Source organism: Callorhinus ursinus, unplaced genomic scaffold, assembly GCF_003265705.2.
Source record: "Callorhinus ursinus isolate GAN/ISIS: 27379988/994484 unplaced genomic scaffold, GSC_fseal_2.0 scaffold13, whole genome shotgun sequence".
In the NCBI taxonomy this organism is placed as follows: domain Eukaryota; kingdom Metazoa; phylum Chordata; class Mammalia; order Carnivora; family Otariidae; genus Callorhinus; species Callorhinus ursinus.
In genome coordinates this window covers 31643872-31658113 of record NW_027397075.1, presented here as the reverse complement: position 1 = coordinate 31658113, position 14242 = coordinate 31643872, and the positions used below count along the sequence as shown (strand labels likewise).

General features: G+C 39.4%; 1 long non-coding RNA gene across 1 annotated transcript; it reads left to right on the top strand.

The window, feature by feature from the left end:
• The first annotated feature begins 998 nt into the window (after nucleotides 1-998).
• On the top strand, nucleotides 999-6244 carry LOC141374010 (uncharacterized). The gene is made up of 3 exons (XR_012380542.1): nucleotides 999-4098; nucleotides 4854-4889; nucleotides 6120-6244. It is a non-coding gene; the product is annotated as an uncharacterized lncRNA (long non-coding RNA).
• Nucleotides 6245-14242: the final 7998 nt, after the last annotated feature.

The window sequence follows — 14242 nt, the reverse complement described above, 5'->3', positions numbered from 1 at the left end:
CAAATGGGAGACTCTGAGACATTAGTGGCTTGTGTATAAGTATAGGTAAAAACAACTGATAACAATAAAAAAGTGATGCTCCAGTAGGTACTTGCCTATTAGATGTCTTTGTCTAGTGAAGTAAGGAGGAGATGTCTAGCGTAGTACCTCCAGAGGGCTTCTGGCATCTACTGAACTATTTTGTAATGTGGCTGTGTTGTCTAGTTGTCTACCACATGAGTAATCCTTTCTATTATTCTTAGTGATAGAACCCCCAGTTTTATTTCTGGAGGAGGTGTCAGTCTGCCCAGTTAAAGACCATATTTTCCAATCTCCTTGCAACCAAGTTCTGGCCACATGAAATGTCAATGTAAATATTGTATGCCACTGCTGGATACTGTCCTTAGGCAGAAGTTATACCCTTCTTTCTCTATTTTCTTTCCTAGTTGCTTAAATGGGAATGTGATGGCTGGAGCCTGAGCAGCTATCTTGGACCATTAGGTGGAAGCCACATGCTGAAGATGGCAAAAGGAACCTGAATGCCTGATTTCATAAAGCAGCCATACCAGCCTTAGACTTCCTGCTTCTGGATTCCTTTTTCTATGAGAGAGGGATGAATTTCTATCTTATTTAAGTCAGGGTTTTTTGCACACACGTGCATGCAATCTCTCTCTCTGTCATATGTAGCCCAATCTAATAGTAACTAGAAACTGTATATCAGGAAGAGGAAAGCTGTGCCTAGAAACCACTGTGTGAGAAGAAAGGACATGAGCTTTTAAGTATAAGCACTTCCTGGTAGTTCTCTGTGATACCATAGACATCAGATTTGTCTGGAGTCTGATATGCTGCAAATAAGCCTTTATTGAATTGAATTGAACTGTTGCTTTAATCAATATAAGAAAGTAATTGTATTACTTTCCTATTGCTGCTGTAACAAATTACCACAACACAGTGCCTCAAAACAATTTTATTGTCTTACAGTTCTGGAGGGCAGAAATCTGAAATCAATTGCGCTGGACTAAAATCAAGGTGCCAATAGGCTTATGTTTCTTCTGGAGGCTCTAGGAGAGAATTCATTTCCTTGGCTTTTCTAGCTTCTAGAAGCTACTCACATTCCTTGGCTCGTGGCCATACATCTCTCCAACTTTGCTTCTATCATCATATCTCCTTGTCTCCCTCCTACCCTCCCACCTCCCTCTTATTAAGGACCCTTATGATAATGCAGGATAGTATCTCTATATTATTTTTATAAATTTTTAATTTATAAAATGAGGTTATTGGACTACACCAGGGAAGGAAATACCTGGTGAGGAGCATATTGTCAACCCTTGCTCTCACGCCTATAACAGAGATGACTTCTTCTCTTGTGAGCTTTTTCCTAGTCTTTCAAACAGCCACTGCTAGGTAGCTAGAAGTGATACTGAGATGAAATCTATTTTCTCTCCCTGAACAAGATCATCTCTAAGGCCTGTGACCTAAGCTATGAAAACACATACAGAGCTAAAACTCAACTAGCCTCATCATGGATCATTGAATACCCAAAGTCAATTGATTCCCTTCTTTTCAATATATTTTCTCCTCCCAATTTTTTCTAGACCTATTAACTGGTCTAAAGTTAGTGTTTCCTATTTCCGTGCTTTTCCTTTGAAGGGGGCAGTTAGGAGCAAAATGAGACATAGAAGACCTGAAAGGTCTTCTACCTGTTTTGTCAATTAAGTACAAATGAGAGTTGCCCACACAGAACCCTTGCCCTGCAACCACAGCAGGCATGGCTAGACTGTGCTTGTGCTGATAATTTCTACTTACACCTACACCTGCACCTTATAGCCACACCGATACTTACTTCCACCCCAACACCTACACCTGCACCTATACCTATGTTGACACCAACACATACACCTATACTTACACTTATATTTAAAAACTCATGTCCTTCTTTTTTTTTAACCCACTGATTTCCAGACAGAGGTTGCCTCTTGCTGATATGCAGAGAACACTGTAGCAAGCTCTACTGTCTATTGCCAGATTCATAAGCCAAAAGAGAATTCTCTCAAAAACATTTGGCAACCAGTCATGACCAGACATGTGAAACATCTCACCGAGAGTAGGTACAAAACATTAAAGACATAGCTTGGACCATGAAAAAAAGCTGCGAGACAGGATGTGAACTCCCTTCTACTGGAAAGAGTGTAATGTAGAAAAAAATAAAAAAACCAAAAACCAAAAAAAAAAAACCAAACAAACCCCCAAACCCACCAAAAACAAACCCCAAAACCCAACAACAACAACAACATGGTGAGACTTGCTCACCAGGAGCAAAGTCGGGTGCTAGACAAACCCCAGAATAGTCAAATGGTCCAATTGTCTAGAATATGTAGTTTCTGGAATGCATGAAAAGTGAAAGGCCAATGTTCTATTAAGATCATTGTCCCTTTTCAGAATCTGCTTAGACTTGTTGAAACCTAACTCTTTCAGCACTATTTTTGGTAAGATTTTCCAAAGGAGAGATAATCTTTCTGCTTATTCTAATAGCTCTCCTCATCAAAGTGGAATTTTGGATTGCTTCATTTCATAACCACAGATCAGAGAAGAAGCCTCTCCCGATATCGGAGTTCCTCACTGGAGGTTTTTGATAGAGAAACAGAGAGATCCTCTGTAATGGGCTATCTTCCCTGAAGAGCTAACGCATCCCTCTCCTTACATTGGGTATTTGCCCTCACATAAGCCTGTTTTGTTTTCCACACAAAATTGATAGCTGAAATTATTTTATCTTTTTGTTTCCCTTTGGGGTTGTTCCCCTGTGGGTGATGAGTGGGGTGCTGATCTATGTTGCAGGCTCATTTTCTTTGGCCCACGGAGGGATGTACACCAATTTTGAATCTGAATGTTTTTAGGCAGAAACTCTCCAGCTCAACATAATAATCACCACTCCTTCCTGTCTCACGCTTGGTTCTTCACACATCTGAGTTCTCTGCTTTGTGCAGGAAGGCAAGTGAGTGTGGGAACCGTGGCTTCCATATAGTAGGTCTCCTGCAGGACCTATAACTCCATGGAGTGGGGACCTTATATGTACTCCAGCATGTATAATGGTAAACATTCAACAAGTATGTGTTCACTGGGGTATAAAGTAAGGGGCTTTATTTTTGGCTTCTTCTAACTTGTAGGACAAAGGTGGGGGGACGTCTTACCCTTCTCATGCTTTCACTTTCTTACCTACAGGAGGATCGAGTAGTTTAACATACGTGGAATTGGGAGGGAAATGAGAGAGGCCCTGTTAAGATTCTTTTAAGACCCCTGATCAATACTCACCAGACGATGACTAACTTCCTTGTAGGCAGGCTTTTGCAGAGAATGGAGCTGCCTTCTTAGATGGGGAAAAAAGCTTTACAAGTCTCAATATTGTGAGGCCCCTCTCCATGAAAGATGAAGTCATGAAGAATCAGTCAGCATGGTGAGCAAAATAATGCTCCTCCACCTCCAAAGATATCCACATCCCAATGCCCCAAATCTTTGAATATGTCACCCGACATGGCAACAGGGACTTTATAGATGTGATTGATTTAGGGCCTTGAGATGGGGAGATTATGCTAGATTAACCGTTCAGGTGGGCCCAATCTAATCATAAGGATCCTTATAAAGGAAAGAGGGAGGCAGAAAAGTCAGAGTCAGGGAAGGCTATATGATGGCGAAAGCAGAGGTCACTGATGCCATTGCTGGAATGGGCCATAAGCTGAGGGATGCGAATGGCCCATAAGAGCTGGAAAAGGCAAGAAACAGATATTCCCCTAGAGCCTTCAGTGGGAATGCAGCCCCATCTGCACCTGTATTTCAGCCCCATGAGTCACGTGTCAGACTTCTGACCTTCAGAACTAAAAGATAATAAATTTGTCCTGTTCTCAGGCACTAAGCTTGTGGTAATTTGATATAGGAAACTAACACAGTAAGTCCATATTTATTGAGCATCTATTGTGAGTCAGGAACTGTACTCTGTTCCCAAAATAAAAGGTAGACATAGTCATTAAGTATATTTTAGCAGGATAAGAAAATATTAAAGAAATATTTATAAACAACAGTCGAACAACAAGAAGGGCGAGAAATCCTACAACGGAGAAATTTGAGGTGTGTAAGACCATTAAACAAAGAGAAATATAGTCTGGTTTGGGGTGACTAGAAAGGGATACTTTGGTTGAGATCTGAACAATGGGTCGTAATTAGCTATGAGAAGAGACCAGGTAAGACTGTTCTAGGCAGAAGGAACAGGATGGTTCCAGCCAGAGTGAACATGGTACATTCCGGGAGAAGGAAGATCCAGTGAAACTGGCATGCTCAGGAAGTGGGGAAGAGAGGCAGGAGATGAGGCTGGGGAAGGAGGTAGTTCCAGATAGTGTAAGGCTTGGTGATCACATTAAGCTCACACTCAGATTTTGGACTTTGCAGAGAAAGACAAATACTGTATGATTTCACTCATATGTGGAACTTAAGACAGAAAACAAATGAGCAAAAGGGAAAAGAGAGAGAGAGAGAGGCAAACCAAGAAACGCTCTTAACTCTGGAGAACACACTGATGGTTTCCAGACGGGAGGTGGGTGGGGGGATGGGGGAAATAGGTGATGGGGCTTAAGTAATGTATGGAAGTGGTGAATCACTATATTGTGCACCTAGAATAAATACAACACTGTATCTTAACTAATTGGAATTAAAAACTAAAAAAAAAAAAAAGATTTTGGACTCCGTTTTTCAAAACCATAGGAAGTTTTTCCAAGGGTTGTTAGGTGACAGAACTAGATTTTCTGTCTAGTCTCCAGGTAATGGAGAATCATTCTGGCAGACATTTTTCGAGCTTATCCATACCCTCTTCTCCTCTCTTCTTCTAGGAACAGAAGGATGTTTCACTTCCTATCTCTTTGCAGGTAGGTGGGGCTGGTTGACTACTCCTGGCCAATGAGCTGTGAGCCAAATTAACATGTTCTTTCTAGGTTGACAACATTCAGTCATCAGCGTGAGACCCTCCAGGATTCTTTTTTTCTCTTATGTCACCCAGGGAGGCTGCAAGTTCAGATGTTGCAGGTGAAGGATGGCAGAGGCATCAAGAATCTGGCCTGCTGGCCCCTGTATGGGGGCATTGCCCCAAAGTCTTGTGGACCTGCAGCAAACTTTGAGCTAGAAATAAGCACTCACTGTGTTAAGCCCTTGATGTTTTGGTGTTGTTATTGCATAGCCTTGTTTTCCCTGATTAGTTGAATCATTTAATATAGTGGTCCTTGATCATCAGAGTGAACCTGGGGAACAGTTGAAACAAAGAATTTTGGATCCCAACCCAGCCTGTTCTGATATAGGCTCAGGAAGAGCCAGGGAATTCATCAGTATGTGTTATCATAGGAACTACTGATTCTACTAGTTTTTCCTGTGCCAGGATTACCAGAACTGGGCATGTGGCCTGGCCTGCCTTGTATTTAGCATATGTTATTCAAAAGAAGAAAGGAAACATTAATGATCATTATCATCTTGGGGATCCTGGGACATCTTTTGAGATAACACTGTACTTAAGAATGTGAGAGAAACCAGGTGCATTAATTTGCCAGGGTTGTGATAACAGAGTACCACAGACTGGGTGGTTTGCACAACAGAAATTAATTTTCTCATAGTTCTGGAGGCTAGAAATCCGAGGTGAACGTGTTCATTTCCTCGGAGGCCTCTGTCCTTGGCTTGTTTATGGTGTCCTCTCCCTGTATCTTCACATGGTCTTCCCTCTTGGTGTGCCTGTGTCCTAATCTTTCGTAAAGACAATAGTCATACTGCGTTAAGGTCTATCCTAAGGGCCCCACTTTACTTTTTAAAGACTCTATCTCCAAATACAGTCACATTCTGAGGTACTGGGGGTTAGGACTTCAACGTATGAATTTGGGGGACACAATTCAGCCCATAACACTGAGCTTTATGGAAGCACCTTTATTTTATGAAGCCTGAAAAGAGAGAAACTTGATTCAGAGATGGAGGTGTTTCTAATTAAGACAGGAGATACATGATTTACATGGTAACAAGTGTGATTCACATGGGTCGCTTACAACTTAGGTAAACATGCATTTCCTACAAAAATTTTGTATAGTAAATGTACCATACAGTGTTTTATGTGCTTCTAGTTTGAAGATTACATTCCAGAGGAAGTTTACACAGAAACTTTGTACTCGATGCTGAATGAATATCCCAGGAACGAGTGGAGAGCTCTTGAAAATCTTAGTGTCTTGCTTTTTCTTAGCAAATATACCAATAGGTTAGTTTATATTTAAATGCTTGCATGCATGCATATACTTATATTTTTAACTTTATATAAAAAGAGCTTTTGCCCATTTGTTTGTTCTCATTGTTTTTTATGTCTTCAAGGATCTAGAATACAAATATTGTCTCCTGAAACTCTATTTTAACTTATGGAGAAGGGAATAACCAGTCCAGTACTTAAAAGATTTTAAGCACATGTGGACTGTTTACTCCCAGGGTCTTTAATTGTGACCTATCACATCTTGTGAATTTAATCAGGGTATCCTCACACCATGAGGAAAGGGAGATTGGGAAATGAGGAGCCTGGTAAAGGGCACGTTGTCAGCTAGAGACAGAGCCAATATTATGTGTATTTGAAGGCTTACCCTAGAGCTGGGCTCCAGACACATCGCAGCAGAAGAGATTTGTGGCATATTTATAATATAGTTCAAAAAGTCTGTTGAATATGTTTAAGGGTTTCAGCAGGTTTTCAATTAATTAATTTTTTAAAAGATTTTATTTATTTATTTGAGATAGAAAGAGAGAGTGAGTGAGAGAGAGAGAGAGCACGAGCAGGGTGGGGAGCAGAGGGAGAAGCAGGCTCCCCACTGAGCAGGGAGCCCGACACGGGGCTTGATCCCAGGACCCTGGGACAATGACCTGAGCTGAAGGCAAAGGCTTAACTGACTCAGCCACCCAGGAGCCCATCTGTTGTAAAACACAAAACAACCAAACAAAAATGAATGAGGGGAGCTTAGAATGCAGAGTTGGAAAGAGTTTTCACTGCTTGCTTTTGTTCGGACCCCTACTGGGAAGAAGACTTGATCACAAGGTAGACTAGGTAGTGCTACGATAACAACTTAAAATCTCAGTGTCCTAACAGCAGTTTTACTTTCTCTGTGGAGATTCCCTATTTGCCGAATGATTGTCATCATAATTTCTTTTGAATGTAGTTTCCTTGAACATTTTGAACATTTATTATTTAAAGCTATTATGTTAATCACCAGGTGTTCATCACAAGCGTACCCCTTAATCCCCATCACCTAGTTAACCCATCTGCCTTCCCACCTCCCCTCCAGTAACCATCAGTTTGTAATCTAGAGTTCAGAGTCTGGTTATGGGTTTGTCTCTCTCTCTCTCTCTTTTTTCCCCCTTTGCTTGTTTTGTTTCTTAAATTCCACAAATGAGTGAAATCTTATAGTGTTTGTCTTTCTCTGACTGGTTTATTTCACTTAGAACATATTTATTATAGTTGATTTGAAATCTGTATTTGGTAAGTGCAAAATCTGTGCCCATTCAGAATCAGTTCCTTTTGATTGATTTATCATCTATCTATATCTATCAATCATCTATTATCTATCTATCATCTAGCAACTATTTATTTGAGTGTGAGTCATATTTTTATGGTTTTTTTTGTACTTATGTCTTACAAAGTTTGATGGGAAAATTAGGCATTTTCATAATATATTGTAGAAACCCTGGATTTGGTTTCATAATCTGACTCCTCTGCTGTGTGCAGCCATTGATTTTTATTTATTATATTAGTATGGCTTTCTAGGAGTTGTCTTTTTGTCTATATGTTAGTGGTCAGTCAGTGATGTGTCCAGTTTTATTCTTTTTTTTCAGAGAGGATTTGCTGACTATTTCATGGTGTCATAGCTACAAGTCCATCTCAGTGGTAATTTAAAACAATTTTTATAATTTTTGCTAGTTTGTAGAAATACAATTTTTTTTGTATGTTGGTTTAAATTCACTAGGAATTCTAATTGAACATCTAGTTTCTTTTGGATTTTTCCAAACATAATTTGTGACTAATGGCTATTTTAAAAAATACCTTTTATTCCTTTTTGTTGGTTTATTTCATTGGCTAGTACCTCCAGTACAATGTTGCATTGAAATGCTGGAAGAGTGTCTTTGCCTCATTTCCAATCTCAAGGGCAAAGTTTTCAATATTTCCCCTCTGAGTTATGTTTGCTATAGGATTTTTGTTGAGTAGTCTTAATTACATTGAGGAATTTCTCTTCTCTTTGGTTTTTAGAAAAATTTTTTTCAAGATTTTATTCATTTATTTGACAGAGAGGGTTGGGGGAACACAAGCCAGGGGACCTGCAGGCAGAGGGAGAGGGAGAAGCAGACTCTGCTGAGCAGGGAGCTTGATGCGGGGCTTGATCCCAGGACCCTGGGATCATGACCTAAGCTGAAGGCAGATGCTTAACTGACTGAGCCACCCAGGTGCCCTGGTATTTAGAAATTTTTAAAAAATTATGAGTGAGTTGAATTTCATCACATACTTTTTATGGATTCATTGATATTACCACGCTAGTTCTGAATATTAAACATTGCATTCTGGAATAAATTTAACTTGTTGATAATGCATTATTTTTTATATGCCTCTTGATTCAATTTGGTCATATTTTGTTTAGAGTTTTTGAATTGATATTCATGAAAAGATTGTAATTTCTTCCTCTCCCTCTTGTGATATCCTTACCATGTTTTTGGTAATAAGATTATGCTGGCTTTATAAAATCAGTTGAGAAGTGTTTTTATTTTTTCCTATTCTCTGGAAGAGTTTGAGTATGTTAGTATTATTTCTTCCTTAAATATTTAGAAGAATTTATTGGAGTAGATATGTAGGTCTGGAAATTTCTTTGTGGAGAGGTTTTTTTTTTTAAATTTTTAAAAATTTTGTTACGTTATGTTAGTCACCATGCATTACATCATTAGTTTTTGATGTAGTGTTCCATGATTCATTGTTTGCATGTAACACATAGTGCTCCATGCAGAATGTGCCCTTTTTAATACACATCACCAGGCTAACCCGTCCCCCCACTCCCCTCCCCTCTAAAACCCTCAATTTGTTTCTCAGAGTCCATAGTTTCTCATGGTTTGTCTCCCCCTGTGGAGAGGTTTTAAATTATAGATTCAATTCATTTAAATATATGTTATTATTCAGATTTTCTATTTTATTTTGTTTCAGTTTTAATGTTTTGCATTTTTCTAAGACTTGTCCTTTTCTTGTTAAAACAATTTTTTGAGTATAGTTGACACACAATGTTACATTAGTTTCAGGTGTACACATAATGATTTGACAAGTTTATGCTATGCTGCTACCATCTGCCACCATACAATGCTATTACAATATCATTGACTACATTCCCTATGCTGTGTCTTTTATTCTCATGACTTATTCACTCTATAACTGGAAGCCTGTGTCTTCCACTCCCCTTTACCCATTTTGCCCATTCTGCAACCCCCCTCCCTCTGGCAGTTTGTTTTCTGGATTTTCATAGAAAACTTGTCCTTATCATCCAAATTTTCAAATTCATTGTCATAAGGTTGTTCCTAACATCTTATGATTTTTTAAGAGATTTTATTTATTTATTTGACAGAGAGAGAGAGCACAAGCAGGGGGAATGGCAGAAGGAGGAGAGAAGCAGGCTCTCTGCTGAGCAGGGAGCCTGATGCAGAGCTTGATCCCAGGACCCTGAGATCATGACCTGAGTCAAAGGCAGATGCTTAACCGACTGAGCCACCCAGGGACACCTCTTCTTATGGTGTTAATGTTTGTAGGATTTGTAGTGCTTTCCATTTTTCATGCTTGATACTAATAATTTGTGCCTTGTTTCTTTATTATTCTTGATAAGGTTATATAAACTTTATTAAAGTTTTCAAAGAACTAGTTTTGGCTTTGTTGATTTTTCTCTAGTGTGTATTTATCTTTTCTCCTTTGTACCTTTATTCATATTTGTTGATCTTTGTTTTTAATCTTTACTATTTTTTTCTTTTATTTGATATGGGTTTGGTATGCCTTTGTTTTTCTAGCTTTTTGAAATAGATAGATCATGAATCTTTTGTCTTTCTCCTTTGCTATGCATTTAAAGCTGTTTTAATATCAGTACTGCTTCAGTTGCATCCCCTAAATTTAAGAATCATTGCTTTAGACTCACTCTCAAGGATTTTCAACTTGGGTGATTTTATTGCTCCCACTCCCTACCCTCAGGAATGTTTGGCAGTGTCTGGAGACATTTTTGGTTGTCACAACTTGGGGCGGGGAGCTACTAGAATCTAGTGGGTAGAGGCTAGGGCTGTTGCTAAAAATTCTACAATATACAGGACAACTTCTCACAACAAAGAATTATCTGTCAATAGTGCTGAGGTTGAGAAACCTTGTGGACTTAGACCTATTTTTTAACCATAAATGTACCCACCCCCCATAATATCCTCCACATGACTTGTTTCTTTCCTTCTTTTGGGTTCCCAAACACTGTCCCTAATTACCTTATACATGTAGCTCTAAATCATGCTCTATAATCTCTATTGTATTTTCCTTCATTGCACATTATGCATGTTATCATATGATGTAAATATTATAAATGTCATATATGACCATATATACGCAATGTTTATTTCTTTTGCTTGACTCCTCCACTAGAATAGAAGGGTTCTGTCTATTTTGTTCACTGTCCTTTTCCCAATATCTAGAACAATGTTGCATGGTTGAATGAGTTAATATTTGTTGCATGATTGAATGCATTGTTACATTGGAATAAGAGTCGTTTCCAGTTCGCAACACTGAAAGTACAGTGGTAAATAAGGCAGATATCATATGAGGGGAAATACAAACATAATAAAGAAAATATTGAATTTTTCCTGGTGTAAGAAGGGAGACTCCTCCTCCCCCTTTCCTTAGCACATTTATTTAAAGAAAATGGGAATTTTGAGTTCTTTCTCTGCCCATTTGAGATGTCTAAAACCTTTTTATTTTATTTTTTAAAAATATTTTATTTATTTATTTGAGAGAAAGGATGAGATAGAGAGAGCATGAGACGGGGGAGGGTCAGAGGGAGAAGCAGACTCCCCGCTGAGCAGGGAGCCCGATGCGGGACTCGATCCCGGGACTCCAGGATCATGACCTGAGCTGAAGGCAGTTGCTTAACCAACTGAGCCACCCAGGCACCCTGTCTAAAATCTTTTTAAAAGCTAAAAAGCTCTAGCCAGTTTTGTAACCTACAAATCTTCTTCAAGGACTTGGCAGCCATCCTTTTGAAATGTAATCAAGATAGCACCTCTATTTCCCAGTTTCTGGGAATAAGTAGGAGCCCAGCTTTGGTAGGTGTGTGACTCCAAGTTACTAATCTACCTCTCGTCATAAGTAAATAAGAAATTTATGTTACCTTTGGATAAAGGCAATTAGTAAACATGGTGGCTACCTCAATTATCTGATGAATTTGGGATGAACTATGTGTGGACAATAGTGCTGTCAAATGCTCTTACTTGAGGACTACTTATTGTTTATCTTGAGAACATGCATGAAATGGGTTGCATCTGCTTGACTATATAAAAGGATGAGATTTCTTTTCTGTCTTGTGATCTCTTTAGTGGCTTATCTGTGATGTGCATCACATTCTGGTTTAATGTTTATTCAGTAAGAAGGCTGTTTTCCTTCTCTTCTGCTTTTGTGGATAGGTTTTCTGAGGAGGAGATTTTGTTTTTGAATTGTTTCCCCACCCATAGTCTCTGGGTAGGCCAGGCAGGTGGGTTTGTAATTTAAAAGATGCTCCACTGCATTTTTTTCTGATCAAAACCAGCACAGTTCCCCACACTTTTCTTTCTCTCTCCCTTGGTATCTGTTTCAAGCATATCAGTGCTTCTGAGTCTGAGGAAGACTATGTTCCATCAGGTCCTTTCTCCCACACCATCTAGAGAACTTTCCTAATTTATGTATAGCGTGTGCAAACTCAGTTTCAAGGTAGGGAACAAAAATTTAACACACAAATGGACTCCCCTTTCAGTCCTCTAGTGGATTTGTTTTAGATAGCTTTTTTGTGGGAGTGGGGACAGAAATCAGAGCGATTTTTACTTTTTTAGGTGATGCAGTCATCATTCGTTGGTATGCTCGGTATAGCGATCCACAGAGGTGTGTGGAGGTACTTTTTCCTACAACCTGCTCATTCCTGAAGACTTGTCTCTCTTCTCTGGATAGAACACCTAATCTGATTTGTTTAAGATGTTTAAGCAACTCTGTTGCTGAAGGGCTTGAGTAAGTGTCCTACAGCTGCACAGAGTTGAGGTGGAGGTGAGAGGGTCATGAGATGTGCCTTTGAGCTAACTTACTCATGGGGAGTGGGATGGAACCGGGGACATGATGGGTGGATATGGCTTCATCTTATGTCTTCAAGAAGGTGAACCACAAATAGGCTTCCTCATTCCTTTCACTATCTTTTCCCTCCAGTCCTACCCTTTTCTCTCTTCTGTCCTTACTTAGGTCCTCCCCACCCAAAGTCCCTGCTCTTGCCCTTCACTCAGCATAATGAAACAGCACGTTCAGACCCTTCTTAGGCCTTACAAAAGAGGCACCTCAGGAACCAGCTGGTTAACACCGGGGCCTTCTTCTGCTCAGACTCCTGATGACTTCCCTGTGGTGAGGGTCACTGGGAACGGTAGCTGCTTTAACTTCAGTCTATTTCTCTCTGTTGACAATGCTGAAGCCAACTTTTCTCCTGAAGAGCTTGATGACAAACACACTTCTCCATTGGAGTAATTAATTTTTTCCAGAAAATTTTTTGGTCTATTCTGTGTGAGGCATGTGTGTTCTTCATAGTCTCTGACACTACTTCTCATGAAAAAAACCAAAACAAAACAGATCCTGGTTTTGTTATGCTATATGCACATTTTACTTTCTTCTCACCTAATTTTCAATTAACTGAGACTGCTTCTGCTTAGCTTTTTGGATCAAAGGGCTCCATACTCAAATAGTGTCTCCCTCTCTCTGACCCCCAAATTTCTCCTGTAACAGATGTGGTTGAAATTTCATCTACCATGTAAATGTTCAGTATTGGAAAATATACTTGCATCTCTACAGGCAGAAGTGTTCCAGTGAGAGAGATTGCACCAAATTTTCAACAGGTATCTTTATTTCTATATATGGCTTTGTCAAAGATTCAATGGAAACACATCAGTGATTGCAATAAATCCTGTCTAAGTGAATGCTGAAAATTCATACAAAACTTTCAAAATTATTTTTATTTTTTGTGAGTAAGCTGAATACAAAGTAATTTGATATTCACCCTCTTCCTTCCTGTCCTCTCATAATACATTTGGTCTCCAGATGTTGAAGTGAGGGATTTTTTTTCCTGGAAAATGAGTGTCAGTGTGGGTTAGCATATGAAAGATACCCAAGCATGTCTCAAAATGAGGCTGATGCAAATTTAAATCTCTGGGACTTCTGGTGCAACCTTGCCAATGCTGAACTTGGGACTGAAAGAAAAGGAAGCACAATGATATTGTTAAAGCACCAAGTATTTCAAGGGATCATTGTAGAAGTTTTCCCATATTTTTTAAAAAAGATTTTATTTATTCATTTGAGTGAGAGAATATGAGAGAAAGAGAGCACATGAGAGGGGGAGGGTCAGAGGAAGAAGCAGACTCCCTGCTGAGCAGGGAGCCCGATGTGGGACGCGATCCCGGGACTCCAGGATCATGACCTGAGCTGAAGGCAGTCACTTAACCAACTGAGCCACCCGGGTGCCCCAAGTTTTCCCATATTTTATCCTATTACATTTTTCTTGACAACCTTGCCAAGTAGGTTTTGTCTTCTCTCTCTCTTTCTCTCTTGTAAATGCAGAAAGTCAAGCTTGAGGGAGTTTAAGTAATTTTCTCAGGGCCCCAGATATTTAGGTGCAAAGCTAGAACCCAAGACTATTTGACTTAGAAGCCCTTGCACGGTCCCACGTACCATGCTGCCAACTTGAGGAGTTGAAAGTCCTGCATGTTCAGCAACATAGTCGTACCCTACAATGTTACTTCAGACAAAGGTACTATGGCCTTGCTTCTTTATGGTTTCATGCTTATATGCCTTTAAGGGCTGGGATCATGACATATCTAGCTTTTTCATACTAGATAGATATGTCATGAATCTCTAGCTATTAAAAAGGATGAATGAATTAGACCTGGTCATCCTAAAACCTTTTCCAAAGGAGCTCCTCTTTTAATAATTTCTATTTCTCTT